The 6,000-nt window shown below is 43.0% G+C and overlaps 1 protein-coding gene across 11 annotated transcripts in view; it reads right to left on the reverse strand.

The window, feature by feature from the left end:
• The window catches only part of LOC109923573 (gastrula zinc finger protein XlCGF7.1-like), a 243,819-nt gene that overhangs the window by 179,426 nt on the left and 58,393 nt on the right, over positions 1-6,000 (reverse strand). The gene's annotated exons all lie outside the window — the stretch shown is intronic.

A 6,000-nucleotide genomic window follows, 5' to 3' on the forward strand; every position in this document is an offset into this window, starting at 1 on the left:
ATCACCATCTAGCTCTGTATTCAATGTCTCGGCTAATAAAGGCAAGTATTGTATATGCCTGAACTCACTCACACTATTACTCACATGCTCACTCATTAAGAAAAAGTTGAAAGAATCCACAAAAAAAAGTTTGTCGGTCATCTGCCCGAACATCTCCTGAAGTTACTCAGTGTCAAACGTTGCTTTATCACACTCCTGTCAATCGTCATGGACTGTTCAGTTCTATGAAAGGTGATACATAAATAAAATTTGATTTTTTGGATTTGGACATATATCAATGTTCCTTCATCATTGCTGGGTAAATAACCTGCAACTCCTCACCCAACAGTAATCAGGAACCACCTTCACACGACTGCAGCGGTTCAAGAAGATCAAACATCATCTCCACAGGCGACTGAAAACTGGCAATATCTGCCAATTTTGTTCGTGAAAGGAAATAGAGACTGGGCAAAGCTGAGATAACAAGGTGTAGAGCTGGATGAACACAGCAGGCCAGGCAGCATCAGAGGAGCAGGAAAGCTGACGTTTTGGGTCTGGACCCTTCTACAGAAATTCGGCCGTTCCTACTATCTGAGTGGGGGAAGCTGATCTACCAGATCAGCACCAGCAAGATGGGCTAAATTACTTTCTGTTGTAATCACTGAATGATTCTGTGACTCAATTAAAAAAAAAAAAGACTTTTGTACCTTACACTCACCCTGGTATAAAGCAGCTCATCATTAGTGTATCAGTGCTTCTAGACTCAGTGCTTTGAGAAATGCCTGCAACAATATCATTGCAAGATACTACGACAGCATAACTGCAGTGAGGAATAAAGTGAATGTTTTAGGGTGTGCAGAATGAAATCAGGAAATAAAAATGGAGACAAATTTGATGCTCATTGAGATATCAGAAGCAGAAGAGAAATGGAGTAGAGCTGTCACAGGCTCTGGGGATGGGCACTGGTGGAAAACCCATTGAGACATGGTTGGCAGGAGTTACAGTAAAATAATAAACAGGGCTAACTAAAATCCATGCCTGTCAACCCAGGGAAGAAATTTGAAAGTGACAAACGTCCACTGGGTTTGAGTTTGCTGTGTGTAAATGCTCTCCCCCAAACCTCATGTAAATAGAGTTTCTCAAACCCGTCTCCATCAGTCTAAGAGAGACACCCACAACATTGTGTCCTGGCGCAGAGAATCTGACAACATGTGCCCTGCTGCCCCCGTAAAGATAGCAGCCATTATCTCAGCGCCTAGAAATGATGAGAGTCGAAGTCCCACAACTGCCACCCCACGCTTACAAACAAGGAGCAGTAGCCTCTAATCTGGGACCCTGCCGCTCAAACATCATATTTCTGAATCCTGTCTCCTCACTGTCCAGATCCTTTACTCATTAACAGGATGTGGGCATCACTGATTAGGCAGCATTTATTGCCCATCCCTAATTGCCCAGAGGGCAGTTCAGAGTAAACCACATTGCTGTGGGTCTGGAGTCACACGTAGGCCAGATCAGGTAAGGATGGCAGTTTCCTTCCCTAAAGAATACTAGTGAACCAGATGGGTTTCCCCAACAATCGACAATGGATTCACTGTAATCATTAGATTCTTAATTCCAGATATTTTATTGAATTCAAATTCCACCATCTGTTAAGACGGGATTTGAACCTAGGTCCCCAGAATTTTACCTGGGTCTCTGGATTAATAGTCCTGTGATCACTAGGCCATCACCTCCCCCGTTGCTCACTGCCTGTTGAAACATACTAAGGGGAGTATGAGGCAACTGTGGCTGACAAGGGAAGTCGGGGACAGCATAAAAGCAAAAGCATACAATGTGATGAAGATTAGTGGAAAGTCGAACATGAAGAAGCCTCTACAAAGAAAGTAACTGAAAAAGCAACAAGAGGGGCACAAGATGAAATAGGACAGAAAGCTAGCAAGTAAAGAAAACTCTTGCAGTCGTCTTTTCTGTTAAGATATCTAAATGGTTACAGAGAGGCAAGAGTGGATATTAGATCGCTGGAGTAGTAGTTTTAGGGAACAAAGAAAAAGCAGTAGAACTGAATAGGTACTTCGCATCAGTTTTTCGAGCATAAGACACCTGCAGTACAAGAGAATTGAGAGACATGGGGCAGAGGTGAGCATAACGGCCATTACGAAGGAAAAGGCACTGGGAAGACCGAAAGGTCTGAAGGTCGATAAATTACCAAGATCAGATGGACTACACCCCAGACTTCTGTAGGAGATAGCAGAGGAGATTGTAGAGGCATTGGTGGTGATCTTTCAGAAATCACTGTAGTCAGGGAGGGCCCAGATGACTCGAAAATGGCTAATGCAACACCCCTGTTTAAGAAAGGAAGGAGGCAGAGGCAGGAAACTATACGCCGAGTAGCCTGATCTCGGTTGTTGGTAATGTTTTTTAAGAGTCCATTATTAAGGATGAGATTGCACAGTACTTGGAAGCACATGGTAAAATAGGGCAGAGTCAGCAGTTTCATCAAGGGGAAGTCATGCATGACAAATCTGCTGGAATTCTTAGGAGGTAATGAACAAGTTAGACAAAGGAGAGCCAGTGGACATGATCTATTTGGATTTCCAGAAGGCCCTTGACAAGGTACCATACAGCAGGCTGCTAAATAAGACAAAAGCATGGTGTCAGTGGCAAGGTAGAGGATTGGCTGACTGGCAGAATGCACAGAATCAGGATAAAGGGGTCTTTTACAGGATGGCAGCCAGTGACTTGTGGACTTCCACAGGGGTCAGTGTTGATACCACAACTATTCATGTCATCATTTCATGATATGGACAAAGCATTATTGCCACATTTGCAGAGGACACAAAAGCAGGTGAGGGACAGGTGGTCTTGAGGAGGCGGGCAAGATTCAGAAGGATTTGGACAGGCCAGGAGATTGGGTAAAGATGTGGCAGATGGAATATATAATGTGGGAAAGCATAACGTTATGCACTTTGGTCAGAAGAATAGAGGCATAGACTATTTTCTAAACGTGGAAAAGCTTCAGAAATTTCAAGCGTAAATAGTGTTTTTGGAGTCCTAGTTCAGGAATTCTCTTAAGGTTAACATACAGATTCAGCTGGCAGTTGGGAAGGCGAATGCCATTTCAACATTTATTTCAAGGGGCTGAGAATACAGGTCTGGTCAGCTGGCATTTGGAATTGTGAGCAGTTTTGGGCCTTGTATCTAAGGAATGCTAGAGTTATACAGCATAGAAACAGACCCTTCAGTCCAACTAGTCTATGCCGACCACGATCTCAAACTAAACTGGTCCCACCTGCCTGTGTTTAGCCCCTATCCCTTCAAAACTTTCCTATTGATAAAATTATCCAAATGTTTTTTAAAACGTAACTGTACCTACATCCACCAATTCCTCTGGCAGTTCATTCCATACACTAACTGCTCTCTGTGCAAAAACATTGTCCCTCATGTCCTTTTTAAATCTTTCTCCTCTCACCTTAAAAATATGCCCCCAGGTTTTGAACATTAGGGAAAGGACCTTTACTATTCACCTTATCTATGCCTCTCATGATTTTATAAACATCTAATAAGGTCACCACTCAATATCCTACATGCCAGTGAACAAAGGCCCAGCCCATTTTGATAACTCAACCCTCCATTCCCAGCAACATAGAACAGTACAGCACAGTACACATCCTGGTAAATCTTTTCTGAACCTTCTCCAGTTTAATAATATCCTTCCTGTAACAGGGAAATTGATGGGATTAAAAGCCAACAAATCCCTGCACCTGTTAATCTACACCTCACAGTACTTAAAAGTGGCGCAAGGTATAGTGGACGCATTCTGAAACTAGGGGCTTGAATCTAAATAGACTAAATTGATGGTCATCTTTCAAAATTCCATAGGAACTGTTCCACAGTCTATTAATTGGAGGATAGCTAATATAACCCCTCAATTCAAAAAGGGAAGTAGAAGAGAAAATGTGGAATTATAGACCAGTTAGCCTAACAGTGGAAAACAGTGACAGGATCGGACAGTCAGTCAGCACAGGCTTACAAAAGGGAAATCATCCTGTTTCCAGAATGTAACATTTAAAGTTGATAAGGAAGCAGTGGATGTTCGTTTACTTGGGCTTTGAGAAGGCATTCAAAAGACCCCATACAACAGATTAGCATGTAAAATTGAAGCTCTTGGGATTAGGGTAGTGTATTGATGTGGATACAGAACTGGCTAGCAAACAGGAAGCAAAGCGTCAGAACAAATAGGTTTTTTTTTACAATGGCACCCAGTGACCAGCATAGAAAAGCAGGGATCAGTGCTTGGACCCCAGCCATTCGTTATTAATTCATGGGATGCATCACTGGCTAGGCCAGCATTTATTGCCCACTCCTAATTACCCAGAGGGCAGTTAAGAGTCAACCACATGCAGTGGGTCTGGAGTCATGTATAGGCCAGACCAGGTAATGATGGCAGTTTCTTTCCCTAAGGGACATTAGTAAACCAGATGATAGTTTCCAACAATTGACAATGGGTATATGGTCATCATTACTCTTAATTCCAGATTTTTTTGTTGAATTGAACTCAGATTCCATCATCTGCTATGACCGGATGTGAAGCCATACCCAGAACATACCACTAGGTCAGTGCAACCCTATTCACAAAATATAATTATGATTTAGATGAAAAAAAACTTAAATGTGGATGACTTGTGATGACGAGGCAGATCTACATGGACTTCAGTAAAGTGTTCGACAGCATGGCAGACTGGTTAGCAAGGTTAGATGACACGGATTACAAGAAGTAACCATTCGGATACAGAACTGGTTCAAAGGTAGGAGACAGCGGGTAGTGGAGGAGGATTGCTTTTCGAAATGGAGTCCAGCAGTGTGCCACAAGGATCAGTGCTGGGTCCACTGATATAGTCATTTATATAAATGATTTGGATATGAGCATAGGAGGCACGGTTAGTAAGTTTGCAGATGACACCAAAATTGGTGGAGTAGTGGACAGCAAAGACGGTTATTTCAGAGTACAACAGGACCTTGATCAGATGGGCTGAGGAGTGGCAGATGGAGTTTAATTTAGGTAAACGTGTGGTGCTATATTTTGTTTAGGCAAATCTGGGCTTGTTCACTTCTTGGTAAGGTCCTAGGAAGTGTTGCTGAACAATGACCAAGGGATGCAGGTTCATAGTTCCTTGAAAGTGGAACTCACAGCTAGAAAGGGTAGTGAAGAAGGCATTTCGTACGCTTGCTTTTATAGGTCAGTGAATTTATATAGGAGCTGGAACGTCATGTTGAACCATACAGGATATTGGTTAGGCCACTTTTGGAATACAACATTTAATTCTGGTCTCCTTGCTTTAGGGAAGATGTTGTTAAACTTGAAAGGGTTCAGAAAAGATTTACAAGGGCGTTGCCAGTCTTTGAGTGTTTGAGCTAAAGGGAGAGGCTGGATAGGCTGGGGCAATTCCTCCTGGAGCCTCGGAGGCCGAGGGGTAGGGATAGGGTGAATAGTCAAGATCTTTTCCCCAGGGTAGTGGAGTCTAAAACTAGAGGGCTATAGGTTTAAAGTGAGAGGGGAAAGATTTAAAAGAGACCCAAGAGGCAACTGTTCCACACAGAGGGTGGTGCATATATGGAATGAACTGCTGGAGGAAACTGGTGGAGGTGGGGACAATTACAACATTTAAAAGGCATCTGCATGGGGTATATGAATAGAAAGGGTTTAGAGGGATATGAGCCAAATGCTGGCAAATGGGACTAAGTTAATTTAGGACATCTGTTCAGCATGGACAAGTTGAACCAAAGGATCCATTTCCAGGCTGTCCATCTCTATGACTCTGTGACATGAGCTGATTGGAACAGTGAACTGAGGGGAGCATACAGATATGCTTCAGCATGATTTAGACTTGAACAAGTGGGCAAAAACACAAGGCAGATGAAGGATAAATGCAAGGTTACTCAGTTTGATCGCAAAAACAGGAAGGCAGATTAGTACCTGAATGGTGATAAATTGGGTTTTGGAGGGGGGGGGGGGGGGGGGGG

The sequence above is a fragment of the Rhincodon typus genome, chromosome 42 (genome assembly GCF_021869965.1).
Source record: "Rhincodon typus isolate 14 chromosome 42, sRhiTyp1.1, whole genome shotgun sequence".
Classification (NCBI taxonomy): domain Eukaryota; kingdom Metazoa; phylum Chordata; class Chondrichthyes; order Orectolobiformes; family Rhincodontidae; genus Rhincodon; species Rhincodon typus.